The 14,854-nt window shown below is 49.1% G+C and overlaps 1 protein-coding gene across 2 annotated transcripts in view; it reads right to left on the bottom strand.

Moving 5' to 3' along the window:
• The window catches only part of EXTL3 (exostosin like glycosyltransferase 3), a 231,004-nt gene that overhangs the window by 98,364 nt on the left and 117,786 nt on the right, over positions 1-14,854 (bottom strand). Inside the window, exon 3 of one of the 2 annotated variants that reach the window (XM_019520885.1) lies at positions 10,465-10,658. The exons of the other annotated variant lie outside the window; for it this stretch is intronic. The gene's annotated coding sequence lies outside the window, so the exon portion shown is untranslated. The remainder of the gene's footprint in view (positions 1-10,464; positions 10,659-14,854) is intronic. 2 annotated transcript variants of the gene reach the window in all.

The raw sequence follows: 14,854 nt of genomic DNA, 5'->3' as shown, positions 1-14,854 counted from the left end.
GTGGTGCAGGCTCCTACCCTGGGGGTTTTTAAGAGGAAGTTAGATGAACACCTTGCTGGGGTCGTTTGACCCCAGTACTCTTTCCTGCCACGGCAGGGGGTCGGACTAGATGATCTGCTCAGGTCCCTTCCGACCCTAGAAACTATGAAACAGCCAAGGTGTATAAATGATCTGTTGTCATTCCTCTTCCCTTTCCTGTTTGCCCTTCAGCTGTGAGCCTGTTGGGACAGGAACCGCACTTAACATGTTGGAGAAGCCCTAAGCATTGATCCTCAAAAAGGTGTGTGGGTGCCTGACTTATTTAGGAGCCTGCACTGGGATGACGGTGGCACAGGCAGTGAATAGCACGGTCTGCATCCTTCTAGGTGTTGGGACAGTGCGGCCCCAAGGAGAGCGATCCAAGTCTAGGAGAAGGCTGGAGATTTCCCAGATGGGAACAAGTGACACCAGTGCACAGGGGTCATTCAGACAAGACCTCTGAACCCGACGTCCCCTCTGCTCTGCACAGATTTCATAGCTTCAAAGACAATGAGGGTTGAAGGGAGCTCAGGAAGTCACATCTAGGCCAACCCCCTGTTCCAAGCAGGACCAGCCCCAACTACATCATCCCAGCCAAGGATTTGTTTAACTGGATCTTAAAAACCTCCAAGGATGGAGAGTCCACCACTGCTCTGGGGAGCCTGTTCCAGTGCTTTACTACCCCCTCATGAGAAAGCATTTCATTTCATTTCATTTCAAGGGCACCCTGGTGCTTCAGGCTTTCTTGGATATTGCTCCATGTGGCTGTGGGTGATGTTCGTAGAGGAGGGTTTTGTCTGCAAATATAGGCACGGGACTTACTGACCTAGGCATCTCCTTCCAGTCTTATGGTCCTGTGTCCTACATACCAAAGTTCAATCCAGCTGCCTACAGCCAAGGTTTCCTGTCCTGCCACATAGCGCAACTTCCTGTGTTGCCTCCCAAAGCTGGCTGCATCTCCGTGATGCTGCGTGGAGTTTGTGAAATGCTTTCAGGACCCTGCAAAACAAAAGGAAGCTCCTGCACACCCTTCATCTAGGCAATCTAAGATGTTACAGACAGCGAGGCAGGGTCAATCAGCTGCTGCAAGGCGGATGAGAAGTGTTGCCAATGGACAGGATTCCTGGCTCAGAAGTGCTTTTTTCGGAATGAAAAATGGGGGCCTTAAAATAAAAACCATTAAGCAACAGCCTGACCAGTGGGGCTGCAGCATGGAGGTTGCTCTGCAGCATCGCGAGGCAGATGCGCTGTGCTCAAAATGTCTTTGTCTATTAAAACAGTGTCAGTTTTGCAGACTAGAAAACTCCCCGTGGCATAAACAGAATTGATAATGAACATCTGCAGGATACAGAAGCGGCCGTACACCAGTCAGCTGCCGCGATCGCCTTTCCGGGCTGGCTCTCCGATCGGCTCACCCCCTGCTCTCTGAATCCCATCGTGGCTTCCCTACGTTGCGGTACACCAAGCTCAATCAACCTGTCCCTTCCCAGGTGCCTCATTCAAGCTGCTTCTCCACCTTCATTTCACTGAAGGGCTGATCTCTAAAGCTTGCCCCATGATCCACTGTGTGATCCGTGCTTATGAGAAAAGTCTCTCAATTCCCAGCACTTGGAGGGGCACACGGGGGTGGGCTGGCTCCTGCTCTTTCTATTTTTCATTGCTTCATTTCTTGGTAATTATTTAAAAAATTTGCAGACGTCGCTCGTCTTCCCGGATGGCATCTCCTGGCAGAGGCTGGCACCCCCGAGCACCACAGGGCCACAATCCCGCTTGGACTCTCCACGTTCTCGTAATGCGAAAAAGGAAAAGCAAGAGATCTCACGCAGGCGCTGCGCCCTCTCCCCCTGCTCTCAGCACACTTCGCTGTTGCAGCGCGAGCAGAGCAAAGTGCTCCAGGTAAAAAGATAAAAATAAATAAAAGCCTGAAAAATGTCTCTTGCCAAGCCCTTTAATACATTACATGAGGAAACCTGGGGAAAAGAAAGCGGGGTATTCAACCTGGCAAAGCTGACTGCCTCGTGGGACTACCTAAAAGAGCTTTTAGCTTAGATGTGGCCTCGCATGCCATCCTACGGGTTTGACTCTTTATGGACACACACACACACACACACAGAGCAAATCCTTAGTCCGATCCCCAAAAATCATCCCTCTCCTCCCCCTCTCTTGCTCCAGTTTGAACATCTGGTCTTGCCATCTAGCTAAGACAAGAAATGAATTATTATCCTGTCGTACTTGCACTGTGTAGCACTTAGGACGGTGGTTGTCGACCTTTTTAGAGTCGAGGCACCCCTTGATAGGCTCAAGACCCCCCCTCAGAAAGTGCCAGTGTTTACTTTTCACTCATTTTATGACTATGATAAAACAACAGAGCAAAGGACTGTTCTGTTGCAAAGGACTCCAAGACCACAATCTAAATAGGGCAGAATAATTATTTTTACACTTTGAATTCTTATCTGAAATCGGTGAGGTCAACTTGTGAATCATGTTGGCACAACTAATGGTGCTAATATTGTGCGGCATCCCAGGGCACCCCAAAAGGGTCTCAAGGCATCCTGGGGACTGATTAGATAACCAGCAGCTCTGCAGAAAAGGACCTGGGGATTACAGTGGGCAAGAAGCTGATTATGAGGCAGCAGTGTGCACCTGCTGTAAAAAATGGCATCCTGGGCTGCATTAGTAGGAGTCCTGCCAACAGAGCAAAGGAAGTAATTATTCCTCTCTATCTGGCACCGGAGAGGCCACACCTGGAGTCCACGTTTGGGCCTCCCACTATAGAAAAGATGTGGGCAAATTGGAGAGAGTCCAATGGAGGGCAATGAAAATAGTTGGTGGGCTAGGGGACATGATTTGTGAGGGGAGGCTGAGGGAACTGGGCTGATTGAGTCTGCAGAAGAGAAGACCGAGGGGGATTGAATAGCAGCCTTCACCTCCCTGCAGGGGGTTGCAAAGAAGATGGAGCTGGGCTGTTCCCAGTGGGGGCAGATGACAGGACAAGGAGCAATGGGCTCAAGTCACAGCAAGGGAAGTTGAGGTTGGATATTAGGAAGAACTTTCTCACTAGGAGGCTGGTAAAGCACTAGAAAGGGTTACCCAGAGAGGCTGTGGGATCTCCATCCTTGGAGGTTTTTAAGAGCTGGGTTGACAAAGCCTCAGCTGGGATGATCCTGTTTTAAGCAGGTGGTTGGACTAGATGTGACCTCCTGAGATCCCTTCCAGCCCTCATTTTCTCTCTGGTTGAGAATCACTGACTTGGGAAGACGAGTCAAGGACCACGTTATATTGGCTGTATAAACACAACACAAGACAATCACTTGCTTCAAGGGGCTTTCAGGTGAATGTATCCTAAAGACATAAAAGCCTGGGTGTCACCTTGTGAATGTCTCCTGAAGACGCTTCTATTGAAGACACCCATGACACACAGAGCCCCAGTGAATACTGGAGGGACGTGAGATGACCCACTGGCTAAGACCTAGGCATGCAACATCAAAGGAGCTTTGCAAATGTCTGAACAGCTACCAAAGGAGCCAAGACTGCTGCTGCTGCTACGACCCTGTAACAAAACACATGCAAAAGCCTTTGTGATGACAGACAGACACACAAAAAACTAGAACTCTTGGTCTTCGGGATGACAGTTGTCACAGCAGATTTTAGGGTAAACCCCCTCTGCAAGAGGGCGAAGAAAAATTGTATTTATCAGCTCCTGTGCAGGGAAAGCACAGGGCCTAGGACAGGTCCACTTCTGACTAATGCTCTGAACTGTTAACGATGCAAAAGCATATTTCCAGAGCTTGGAAACCACCCAGAGCCACTGTGCATGGCACATACTGTGGATGCTGCTCAAGTAATCCTAAATACTAACACCAGTAGTATTTTATGCTTCTATTGCATCTATACCCACGCAACCTGAGAGCAAGCGTCATGCAAGCCTCACCACCTCTTGTCTACGGTCACCCATGGGCACAGCTGGGCAGTGTGAGGCCCAATGGACCGAAGTGAGAAACAGAGCCCTTGTCTTATTCACAACAGCAGGGCCAGCTAGGGCACAGGAGATGGAGACCAGCTCCGCATCCTGAAAGATCCAGCCGTCCCTTGTTATGGAGGAGAGCCCACTGCTGAAACCATGGCTACACAGAGACAAGCAGGAAAGCTAAGTTGAGCCCTTACTGCCTGATCCAGAAGGGTATCGAAGAGCCACGACTATTCAAACAACAGAATACAGCTTGTGAAAAGCTGTCTGGTATTTGCTCTCCAGGCCCACAGATCGCTCCCATGGTTAGCTATGCTCCAGGCTTGCTGCAGTCCTAGTCATACCCCTGAACAGAACAAGACATTTGGAAGAATCCCCTGCTCGGCTGTGCATTTCAGGCACGTTTCCTCGCTCCTCACAGAGCTTCCAGCTTGCACAGGCACACGGCATGAGAAGAAAAAAAAAAAAAAAAAGCAAGAATGGAACAAAACACCCTGTACCGCCAGCTGGGTCCAACCACATTACAAACAAAAAGTCAAGTGCAACGTGAAGGAGGGTGACCAGCCGGACTAGGAAGCTTTTGGCTTAGTGGCCTACGAGAATCCCTTCCAAGAGGCAAGGGCTGGATGTGAGCAATGGAGCATCTGCAGGAAACAGCATGAATGAGTAGGGTGAGCCCATTTGCCCATAGACTGGACTCTCCATGGCACTAATGACCCTTTTTGCCATACGAGCCAACCCATATGTGGCCTTAAAGTGACCTGAAGTGGCCAACAGCATTCCTCTCCTCTAGGGGAGCCTTCTCCTGGCAAAGAGCTGGTCAAGACCAATCTGCTGCCTCCTATGCCAGGTGCCCTGGTATCTCTATCCCAAAGGTCAGGGACCGCTGGCAGAACAAGGAACCTAAACCAAGTCTCTCGAGTCCCAATCCAGTGCTCTGTCCACTACGCCACGCTGTCTGTTTGTGCACATCTTGGTTGCGCCTTCCTGCGTCTATGCCCAGCACAGCAGGCGCTTGATCCTGATGAGAAGAAGGGGTGGGAGGAGAGGGACTTCTAATGCTGCCAGAATGCAAGTAATGAATAATCTTCCTCCTTCAAAAGAAAATACCTGCAGCGATGCAAGGTGACCCCGTAGCTTCATGGCACTTACCGACTCATTGCTGCTACCTCCTGCAGCACTTAGGTGTTCCTTTGAAGTCTCCCACACACGGATTGACTCACCCAAACCCTGCTCACTTCGCCTTTTCCGAGCAGAGGAAAACACGAGGCGGCAACGGCTAGATACAGCGCGCACACTGCAGTCACTAGGCACAAGGCTTGCTTCAAATCCTTCATAGCAGCCCTGGCATCCTTTAGTCCTTGAATATTTTTTATTGCTGTCAGTTGGGAACAGGTAAAAATTAGCATGAAAGTAATCGAGTAACGAAAACGTGCATAATCCGAGCATCACAACTGATCATTAATACTGCAGCAAACAAACTGTGTACACTGCACTGGAGAGAATCGCAGACAACGAGAGACGGATGAGACCTGAGGGGTTGCTGAGCCCATCCCCAAGACAGGGGAGCTGTATCTAAAATAGCAGGACAACTCAAGCGTTGTATTGGATGCCTTACAACACAGGAAGATCTTTCAAAGCTCAGGAAGTAGATGTCTGCAATACCAGGTTAAAGAGATCCAAGTCCTACAGCCGTGGACACTGGCAACTTCCAAGCAGTCTTAGCAAACGCCAGCATCATGGCCAAAGTCAACCAGTTAGACCGGATTTGCGCCAAAGTCATTAAGAGCAGTGCAAAAACTCCAATCGCACTTGACATTTCATAGTATCCTAGAAAATGAGGATTGGAGGGGGCCTCAGGAGACCACATCTAGTCCAACCCCCTGATCAAAGCAGGACCAGCCCCAACTACATCATCCCAGCCAAGGCTTTGTCTAGCTCAGTGATAAAATCTTCCAATGATGGAAAGTCCACAAACTCTCTGGCGAGCCTGTTCCAGTGCTTCACTGCCCTCCAAGTGATAATTTTTTTCCTAATATCCAACCTCAACTTCCCTTGCTTCAGCTTGAGCCCATTGCTCCTTGTCCTGTCATCTGCCCCCACTGAGACCAGTCTAGCTCCCTCCTCTTTTCAACCCCCTGCAGGGAGTTGTCAGGCTGCCTGTCTAGAGTCTAATAACAAAATTTGTCCAGGGTCTAATAACAAAAACCACTACTAGATCAAACCAGTAGTCCACATGACCATTACCCGTTTTTTTTAATAAGGGACACGTTCCACGATCAGATAAAAGTTTCCTCCTATCTCCAATCTCTTAGCAGTTGGTGTATGCCTTGAAGAGCAAGGGTTTATCTATCTCCTTTACTTCCTTTTTTTTCCACCCAGCTGATGCAATTACAGATATTCTCATTCTCTGAATAAATGCCTAAACCTTTACAAAGCTTGCCAAGAAGTTGGCCTTCTTGTGGCTGCAAATACCAAGCTGACTTGTGCACAGCAGCAATACAAAGGCTTCAAATGCATTGTCACATTAACTGAATTGCTTTTAATATGTTGTGTTTTCAGACAAGGACCGTCACCACAGGGCTACCACCTGCAGGTGCTACAAATTCAAACACACACTGGAGACAAGGAGGGTTTAGCAGGCACTCCCAAATGTACCTTTGCTACATGGTTTTGTTAATGCCTCTGCCATCCCACTTTTGTTCAACTCCTCTGAATTACTCAGGGCTAATCTTATTAATCCCAGTATGACCATCTAAAATGGGCCCAAGATATGGCTTCAAAATACACCAGCTTTTCAACTACTACACCTTGGCTCTTAATCTGCATCCTGCCTTTCTGGGCAGATCTCTCCAGTGCATTTTGCATAGGCAGGAGCTTCCCTGCCTTCATCCAAAGCCCCTTGTGATGTCTACGTTGTCTCTCTGGTTTAGCCGTCCTCTGCATTTGTGTCTGAGGTTGCTGTTTCTTCTTCTTTTTTTTATTGTTCCCAATATGTCACTCAACATTACTCAATGCGAGATGCGTTTAAATGTGTCGATGCTGTTGCTTAGCAGATCTGAATATGCTTTACAATTTCAGCTTGTTGTTGTGCCTTGGAACCACGCATCTCTCTTCCCTCGCTCCCTAGCAAGCTGGTATCATCAGCAAGTTTACTGAAAGGAAAAAATAAAATAAAATCCTGGCTCCCCCGCCAGTCGGCCTGTCTGGGAAACACTTGCTTGAGATTTTAAGAGAACTGCAGAGGCTCAAGGAAAAGTAGGAGAGCTGCCAAAAAAGCCCACCTAATTTTGCTACTCAGTCAGGAAGCAATCTCAGAGACTATTAGTCTTCCATTTTCTACCCCATACCTCAGAGCTTAAATAAAAGAATGCATCAAGTAAATCATCATCAATGGCTTTGTAAGAGTCCTAATACAGAGCTAATATCAGCCTTTCCTGAGCAGCAAGCTAATTTCATATAATAGCTTTCAAAGCAGACACAAAAGGCGTGGAGCACCCAGGTGACAGGATGTTCTAGCCTTGGAAATTAGACCTGGGCCTTGTATTGGTGCTCAGGGTGGGGGATAACGTGCTAACTAAAAATTATATGTGCACCGTTGTCTGGTGGGCCTTTTAAGATATGAGCCAGTTGTGAAGTGCACAAAGTAGCAGCTCTCATTTTTGTTCCCTTTGATTTCCAGCTATACATTATTATTTGGATTATGGAAGCCGTCGGGGGGCTCCAGCTGAGATCAGTTAGGCACTGTACACAGAGAGCAAAGCTCTCCCTATCCCAAATCACTTGCAATTTAAAAAGACCAACCCAAAGGGGAGAGAAAGGCAGTAGGAGCTGCACTCCGCATGCTACCGAGACAGGAAGAGTTTGAGCAACTTGCCCATGGTCGTTGAAGAAGCCTGTGGCAGAGCAAGGAACAGGCCCTAGATCTCGAGAGCACAGGTGCACCAACAAGTTACTAAGAGGTGAGCTACGGCTTTCTCCAACTCAGCCAACCACTCCAGGTCACTCCAAACACTGGTGTATTTGTGTTGGGGTGTACACATGCCGTGGTAGTGGTAGGAGGGATAAGCACCTAAAAGAGAGACTACCTGATCTGAGCTGAACTCAGCGCATCCTGTTACAGCACAGAACGAGAGCTCACAAGCCATAAAGGCTTTCCAAAACAACAGTTGCACACTCTCCATCCAGCACTCAATTTACTTAGGAACATTTAAAAATAACCCTACCTGTCTGGATCAATGAAGAAGGCAGGGGGAGAAAAAAAATGGGGCATCTGTGTCATCTGATGCATTGAAGACTAAATCAGATAGAGCGCTTTAAAAGAATATCCCATGGGAACAACTCTGCATTGGCCTCATGAGAGCCAGCTGGATGAGACCGAATGGTTCTTTTCCAGCACCGGCGATGTTTACTTTTATTCCTGTTTTGTGAGAATAAAAAAGGCAAAGATCAATGGCAGAACAGAAAGGCCCCAATTTTTTTTTAAGAGGGGCTAAAAATAAAGCACTTGGCATTCTCTTGGCAACGCACCTTGAAAGTGCTTTATAAACCGTAGGAAATCAGTCATCAATACCCCAGGCAGGACGGGAGGTGAGCATGGATCCAGTTTCGCAGATGGGAGGCAGGGTTATGGTGCATACAACTCCCCCATGGTACGAGAGGCATCCTCGGCACGCCGCTCTGTGTTTAGCCCCCTAAGTACTTCCTATTTCCCCTCCTGGAACCGATGCCTTTATTTGCATTGGCAGGGCAATGGGAGTGACGCAGAAGCGACATCTACATTTACCAGATTTGGGAATTTGATCAGATGTACCCGGGATGGGCATCTTCACAATGTTCAAACATGTGCATTTGACGTGGTTTCTAGACCCTTCATTCAAACCACTGACAGGCACTGGTGCCTCTAGGTCCTTTCCGACAACGGAATGGAAGTCACTGGTCTACAGCAGCCACAAAGCCGAGCTGGCATCGAGTTTATCCGCAGCAAGTTCCTGCGCAGACAAAAGCCCCTTCCTGAGAATAGCTCTGCCTCAGCTGTAAGAGCAAAAGAGAAAGGATGCCGAAGCAGGTCTGGATGGCTAAACACACCTGGACCGGCAGCTCAGACGTAATTTATGCTGACAGCAAGATTTCTAAGCAACAGACTCCCCAAGGAAGAGATGACAGGTCGGCCTCCTGGGCTATCTGAACCCAGAGCAGACAAAACCCTACTGCACAAGCTACAAGGAACGTTTCTTTTTACGTTCACTGGGCAGAGGAAGGAGCTGGACCAAGGCCGTGCATGTGTCTATTATTGGCATCTGCGATGCCACAGAAGGAGAAGCTAACGATGATAAGTTCTACTTACAAATCGCTTTCTGTGGAAGGGCTCAACCGCACGGTAGAGGCTTGAAGCCTTATAAAAAAAAACTTCTGTCGTAGGTAAGCAATAATGAGACTGATGTTATGAGGCAAAGCAATACCCCAGGATAAGTTAGGGTAGAAATAAGAAACAAAAACAGAAGTACAGATGCCCATCCCTCTACTCTAACCACTGGACAACGATCCCTCACCTGCCTTCTTGGGAATCAGTCTCGGTGTTGTGTGCCCCAGCTTCAACTTCCATTACTACAGTGTAAGTTGGAGACTGTAGGGAATAAGAAAGGGTTCGATGCTTCACCTTGAACCAATGGGGAAGACGCAGAATTATTATTACTTTAACATACCAAACCATCTAATCCACCCAAATACACCTCTGTTATTGGCTCCCAAAGACAAATCAGGGAATTCAGTGGGTAGGTTTTCTAGTAACAACGGAAATATCGAGTCTAACCAAATTCAAAAGCTCCTCTAAGCTTCCTTTTCTTTTAAGCTTACTATAACATCCACCTGGCCAAAATCCATACAAGGCAAAAAAAATAATCTATAGTTCCTAGTACATGCACTAAAGCAAGGGCACAAAGCAGTCTTTAGCCATGTCTTGTAAATCGGCAAGATCCCCTTCCTGTCCCCACGCTACGTCTGCTTTTCCACAATAAGGCTACGGTAGTCTAACCCAGGAAAGGGTAGCCCTGAGGTCAGTGTCTTTGGCCTTATTCCTAATTTCAATTCTTCATGCCCCCACTTCATATCTATAACATTAGTTTTTTAAACGCTGCCAGACAATCCCCAACAAGCTGGCAGGGACCTCTGGAGGTAGCTACTCCAACCCCTTACTCACAGCAGCATCGCCGCCCCTCTGGACTCTCTCCAACACATCCATGCCTTTCCTGATGGGTGGTACTCGGAGCAGTTTAAGGCAGCAAACAAGACTATGCGGCTCACCAGCTAGGTGCTTTAGTACCTGGGGCTCTTATGGAAGATGAACTTTTAAGTGAGACAGGCACTAGGTAAAAGAGGAGCTTGGAGCACTGCAAAGACACAGTCGACCTCTACCGGGGGAAAGAAACCCTGGGAGAAGGAAAAGCTTCTTGGAGACAGGGGAAGGGGATAATTCTTACCAGACTTGTTTTGGCAGCAAAAGCTGAACTGATCCTGCCCGTGTTTCCTAGATTCTCTGCAGATCTACAGCAGGTTGCAGGAGACGGCAATTTCTCCCTGGAGAAAGCAGCTACGGCATGGATCTCTTCCATTTACCAGGAGCACGGCTCGCTCCCATGCAGCCTGGGAGCCCCAGATGACCATTTGCCAACACCTGCAGGCAAGAAAGGGATCAGCTTCTTCACCTGCCTCCCAGGTCAGAGGACTCCCCAAGCCGCAGGGCTCTGGCAGTCTCACAGGAGCAGCATCCCTGTTGTGATGTGAACAGTGCTGTCGGCTCTACTTTATGACAGGTTTTTGCAATTATCTCTGTAAAGCTGAAGTTGATTAAATGATTTTCCAATGACCCCGCCTAGCCAGGTGCATAAATCAGTGCAGCACTGATCAGGGAGCTGGGGGCTTCCTGCAGATTGCTAAATCTAGTGTACCCCACAGTTAACAGGGGCTCAGAGGTGGCTGTGTGGCCTGTCCATATCCCAGATCTGCAGACACCAGGCCCTGAGAAGTACTATGCACCCCACTCACACCTGCAAGCTCACGCTACACCCCCAGCTGCTTAGTTGCTTCAAGGTCCAGTGTAAAACAGCTTCTTCTACTTCTAAATCCCTCCCGTGAACTCACACAAGCCAACTCACAGATCTGGCCCCCGCCCTCACCATCCTCCTGCCCGTCTCCCCCTCTAGGTCCCTCCCATGTGCCCGTACTTTACCGGACCAAGAGCCTTATTCCCCGCTTCATGCTGCCACATGGAGCAGCTCTCCTGCTTCAGCCTCATGTTACCCACTCTGCTGCCAACTCAGGTCTGAAATCCCTAATGCACCTAGTGCCATTTCTGCAGTTTCTTCCCTCTGGCTTGGTCAGGGAGGTGGAGACCAGTCACACAGAACAACCCTCTCCCATATCGGATCCGACTCCCGGTCCTGCGCCTTTTCCCCTTCCTCAGCGTCTTGCAGGACTGCATGAACCACAGCCCAGGCCACCATCTGGTTTCAGTTTTCAGATTATGTCTGCCATTAGCTCATTACTTCTTTCAACACCTGCTCTGCAGACACCCGAGGTGTTTGCACCCAAGGGCAGGGGGAGGCCTCACTATATCGGTTCCTTCTGCTCAGCCCCAGCATTCAGCTCTCCTTTAACACGACCCTTTCATGGGCATGATAGCTCATTCGTGTCCACAAAGCGAGCTCATTAGCTGCTCATCTAGAGCCTCTGGCATCACGAAGAGTTGCGTTTCAGCCCCGAAGCAGTAAGCAGACACCCAAATTAAGCAATAATCCAGTAAAGCAGCACAGGTAATGTAGAGGGAGAGCCCAGTGCTGGGCAGCTCTTATGCACATGAGCAGATTGCACTATTCAACATGCCCCATATATGCAGGATGCTATTAAGACATACAATTGTGCAGTATTTCCCTGTTCCTGCAATGTGGCTCTTTGCAATGAAATAACAGCCAGGCGGGACTTCAAGGAACGCCAGGGACACCTCTGACGCCGAAGGCGCAAATCTGCCACTTGAACTAAAGGAGAATCTCCACTTGGTGGGCAGCGCAGGGTCTACATCATGCAGTCAAGCAATGCTGCTTTTCTCCCCGAGAGGGCGGTGAGGCCCCCACGCTAGCTGCTATGAAACAAATGACAGCGTAGAAAACGAAAGCAAGATGTTATCCTTACAAAGCCTGATGGAACAGCAGTCCAAATCAAATAATCCTTTTAGCAACAAGTAAGGAAGGCAATTGCTTCAACTGAGGAATTGCTTGAACAATTGCCGCGTTTTCACCTGCAAATCAATAATTCAGTTACGGTGTCCAGTCAAAGTAGGTTCGAAAGGAATAAAGGCCAAACGATCTTTCCTTCTGTCCCTCTACGCAGGCAGGGCAGCTATGGAGCTGCTTGTCTGCTAGCGACATCATACCCTGCCCAAACAACAAGGAGGTCAGAGAGGAGCTTTGGGGTGTCTCGCTAACTCTTCTGATTGAACCGATAACCCGGACGCACTCGTCAGGACAGGAATTTCGAGTCTGCTGGATCTCAAAGACATAAATACGCTCTGAGGCCGCGGAAGTTCAGCCGCCAAGTACACTCCAATCAGACGCCGGAGAGGCACAGAGTCCCGTGCTGTTGCAGATCAGCTGGGAGCAGGAGATGGTGCCGTTCGATATGGACTCTGAGCAGCCCAGAAAAGGATGTGGGGGTCACAACTGATAACCTGGCACTGGAAATGATGAAACTGCCTTTGATTTGGATATGTATAGGAAAACCCTGGAGATCTCTCCCCACTTCCGTACACCTGCTTGGCTGCACGAGCCTGTTGCAGCCTGAACCGCTGGTTCGGTGAGGCTTTCCACCCAGCCCACCGCTTTTCCCTCAAGCAGTGTCGAGGAATTTAGTTCAGAATGTGGACTAATGCCTGTGACCTCCCCACCACAGACTGAGATCCCAGCAGACCCTGCAAAGCAAAGCATCTCAGCCCTTGAACGGGAAACCCAATATAGCAAGGGACGGTGGGCAACTCCAACGCTGATGCTCTTCAGCCGAGCCAACACTAGTGTGTTGTGATCGTACCAGCACGGCACTGGTGAGAGGGGAAGAGCGAGGCCGGAGGGGTTATTTTTCAGATGAGATAAACAAAGTCCTCGTCCCTGGCATTTAACTTCCACATGAGTTGCCTTCTGCTGAGCTCCCTTCCCCTTGTAGCTTTAGTTGCAAAAGTCTCTTCATCAATCTGGGCTGCTAAGACTCACCACTGCCAGGAAAAAAAAGCAACCACCACCCAGGCATTATTAAAAACATGCAAACAGAAATCAACGGGCATCTCCAGCCAAGATTTGTCTTAACGCTTTATGGCCCTCAAAGCAGAGGCAGGTTATTCCTTTAGGTCTTATGCAGCATTGCATCAGGTCGATGCCTACTGCCTAGATAACAGGCCAGGAAGAGGGAAATGCAGCCCGGCCGAAATGCTTGTACTGCGCTGCTGCATGCCATTAAAGAGCTGCCAGCTTTTAGCCTGGAGGTGGCTGGAGGCAAAGAGTGGACGAGTGATGGTCTGAAAGGGGGTCCTGCCATAAGCTTGAGATAAAAAAGGGGTGAACCTGTAATGATATTAGTACAACACAGACTGAAAGAAAAAGGCTCTCCGTGTTGTCTGGGCCATTGTGTGTCAACAGGGGTCATTTCTCGGTACCTGCCATGTGGTTCAGTGCCTCTCAGAGTTGTTTTCTGGCACAACCCCGCACTCCTTGGACCAACTGGCACAGGGATGCTTCAAAAGGTATCCAGCTTGGAGGCAGGTGGCCCAAATTTCTGCATCCCCCAGCCATGAAGCAGAGGTGACTGGCTCCAGAGGAAAGTGCTCCTTGACAAAAGCCAAGGTCAGACATCGCAGCAGAGTGGCTGGAAGAATGAAAAGGGGAAAGGAAGGACACCCCAACTCCAGCCCCACCAATGGCACTGGTTGGCACTTGATCAGAGACAGAAAAAAAATCAGGGGAGGAAAGAATCCCCACCATGCCGTAGCTCCTTAATGAATGGCTTGGGATCCACTCCCCAGTGATGCACAGTCGTGTTTGATCAGTGCCTTGGGGTAAGAAAGCCCCGGAGGAATCCCAAAGCACGGAGCTCATAGCAGCTCTGAGCAGCAGCTGCCCCAGATGTGAAACACAACCCTGTTTAATGGCATCCAATAGCATCCACTTGGACCTGAAGAGGGGACACGGACAGATGAAACCCATGCTTAACTTGGATGCTGCCGTTAACATCCTCTGCTCTAAATCCCACAACCCAACTCTAGAGCGTGGGCTCTAGCACTGTCATTTCTGAAAGGGCTGATGCATCAAGGCTGTTTCCACTGCGCAAGAGATGATGCCTCCCACGGGACGCTGCCGTCAAACAGAACGAGGAAAAACCTAGGCATGCTTCCATCACTCTTACCCCACATTGAGTAGCACGTTACTTAGCCAATAACCCCACTCAAATCAACAGCACTGCTTTTACGGTAGAGTCTGCATAATATGAGCCCCGTGTGGCATATCCCTGGTTTATGCAAACCCCAGAACTGCTTCCATCACCCTAGCTGGTTTTTGGGGGTCTCTTATCTCAGTATAAATCAGGCTGATCTTTTATAGCTTGGGAAAACAGCCAAGATTGCAGTGAAAGGATGGCCTGCAACCTTGGTCTCCCAGAGCCATCCAGCACCAGCCACCTAGGACTGCCTGCGATCACAGAATCAATGAGTCAGCCAGGACCTAGACCGATCATCGAGTCTGACCCCCCGCCATGGGCAGGAAGGAGCATTGGGGGTGGCAGGGGTCATAAGACCCCAGCCAGGTGCCTATCCAGTCTCCTCCTGAAGATGTC

This window comes from Gavialis gangeticus, unplaced genomic scaffold, assembly GCF_001723915.1.
Source record: "Gavialis gangeticus isolate Ggan-Ray unplaced genomic scaffold, GavGan_comp1, whole genome shotgun sequence".
Classification (NCBI taxonomy): domain Eukaryota; kingdom Metazoa; phylum Chordata; order Crocodylia; family Gavialidae; genus Gavialis; species Gavialis gangeticus.
This window is presented reverse-complemented; position numbering and strand designations above follow the sequence as displayed.